This window comes from Phalaenopsis equestris, unplaced genomic scaffold (genome assembly GCF_001263595.1).
Source record: "Phalaenopsis equestris unplaced genomic scaffold, ASM126359v1 Scaffold001173, whole genome shotgun sequence".
NCBI lineage: Eukaryota > Viridiplantae > Streptophyta > Magnoliopsida > Asparagales > Orchidaceae > Phalaenopsis > Phalaenopsis equestris.
In genome coordinates this window covers 65,571-68,295 of record NW_018165612.1, presented here as the reverse complement: position 1 = coordinate 68,295, position 2,725 = coordinate 65,571, and positions in this window count along the sequence as shown.

Genomic DNA, 2,725 nt, shown 5'->3' with positions numbered 1-2,725 from the left:
TATATATATATATATATATATATATAAACTTAATGAGTATTATTTCGAGCCAAAACAAGCCAAACACGAACGAACAGATCTTAGTTCGTGTTTGACTCGTTAACTTATTGAACGAAATTAAAGAGCCGAACACTAGCTTCTTAACGAACCGAACACGAGCTGTTCATGAACAACGAGCCGTTTTGACAGCCATAATAATGAAGCAACATAGACCATTATTCTTGCATACCTTGTTATATTAGTTGAAGCAAATATTCAACATGTAAAAGTGAATCAAAATATGATTCAAATTTGGTTGAAAGTTTCGTGGTATGATACTTATTGGTATGTTAATTGTAACCATTGATTGATTGAAAATATAATAAACTATCAATTCAAAACATTAAGAAAAAAATTTTTGATGTTGTGGTTGCTCCATATGTTGGGAACTATTGTTGCGTTGTGAAGTGGAAGTTAGTTGATTGGGGAAGGTTTTGATGGGATTGACAAATGTTTGTAAGGGTTCAAAATTAACCGAGTATGAGTGAGCCCGGTGCTAGTTCTTATTCAACCTGTTCAAAATTATTTTTTTATTTGAAATAAGCTCATTATTTGGATGACTAATGAAGTAATATATTTGTGTTCGGCTCAAAATTAGCTTGAATGATTTAAGGGATAATAAAATTTAATAATTTTTAAGATATATTATTAATAATTGATATAAACTAATGAAACTGATGAGTGCTATAAAATTCGTGGCAGTAGAATAGAATTTAACACACAATCAAAAGAGATAAAACAACCAGTAGCTACACCATGCGTTTTTACATGAAAAACCCAAAAAGGAAAAAAAAAAACTACGTGGTCTGGCCAAACTGAAGAGATCCACTATAAGTTTATGATTACAAAGATTTCCTATCTCATAAGAGGGAAATTGTTACAAAGTCTTTCAAGTTACAACATTGACGTGCAGATGAATTTGTTGCAAGAAAAGAGCGGCGACTGATAAGTATTGGCGGAGACCAACAATTGGTAGTATTTGGCGGTCTATTGTTGTCAAAGGTGGTAGACGACGGTGGAAGTGATGCTAGATTTCAGCACCTTCTCAAAAATTCAAACTCTTCTTCAAGTCTCGGCTCCCTCCCACTCAAGAGAAGGGTGGGGCTATATTTATAAAGTTCAATGTGCAATTAGTGTTGGAATATAAATTACTTTAATCAGATGGTTCGAAAAGCTTTAATCATATTGAGTTTCATAGACATTGGAGTATCTTAATGATGACGAAATTGAGCAATATTTGGATTGTTGGATTCATCTTGTCGAGAAGCTCGATTTGACTATAAACTCATCAGATTTGACATTCATTTGACCTCCCAAACATGTACAAAAAAATTCTAAAAGTAGTTTAATGTCTTGATCATGCCTCGATTTAGTTCAGATTGGATCAATGTTGATATCATTAAGTCCGTCTCATCAAACCGATCATTCTGACTATAAAGTTTGCTGAAATCAAAGCTCCGGATGACTCATAACCGAAGTTTGAACATTCTCTGCTCAAAAAGTCACCTCGAGGCTGGTTTTATGCCTCAAGATTCATGTCAGATAATGAAGCTTTGTCGTATCAAAAACAATTTTATACGATTCAAAATTTGTATTGTTTCTATTTAAAAGTGGCAGAGTACTTTGTGACATTATCTAATTATTATAAAGAAACTCATGTTAAGATGAGAAATCCATCCTTGCTAGGGGCTCATTTGATCAAAGAAAGAAAAGATACATATATTTTGAAGAGTAATGAGTCTAATTTAATTTTTTTTTAAATGTGATAAAAAATCAGCATGAATTTCAAACCATTTAAAAATTCTTTTGAAAGTAAAATTTAAAAAAAAAAAAAAAACTTAACAATCATTATTGATGATAATAAAACATTATTCATCTTTAAAATATATTCACAAATCAAATGTAGGATCATAACAAGTCATAAATCCTGATTTGTAGATAATTCAACTAATTTAAATAATATTAATATAAAGCATATTTTAAATTTCAAAATAATAGAAATAAGAATTAAATTACAAAATCATTATAAAAAGTTATAAATCCTACTTTTTCCAGCTGCTATTGCTAGTTTGATCTCAGTCCTGGAGCTCAAGCTCTTGACTCCAGCCATTTGTGCTTGATATGACTCATTACGTTCCCAGCATAAGCCTAGAAAAAATGTAGAAATACTCGGATACATTTTCATAATTGCAAACTTGCCCTTGATAGAAAATATGAACACACAAACAAATATGAGAATGAAATAACCAGGCTTTAATAAAACCAGACAGCCTCATATTGAGAAATTTACATTTATACCACGCCATTCTTATGTATTTACATTTCTAATGCCTAAAATTTGATATTTACATTTTATAATAATTTCATGTCATAAATCTAACTTATAAATTTTAATCAAAATTAACACAATTTACAAGGCAATATTTATATGAAAGCAGTGTTGCCTTTTTTTTTTTCACCATATTTGTATATTTTTTACAATATAAAATATAAAAAATAATAATACAATATATTTACATACGAAACATTTAAATCTTTATATTCATGCCATACACAGATTTCAAAATCACATAAAAAAATATTATTATTATTAATTTATTTAAAATAAAAGACATATTTTCATTCATATACTTTGATATACGATTTAGAAGCTAAATTTAACCCCCAAAATAATGCGAAATTTACA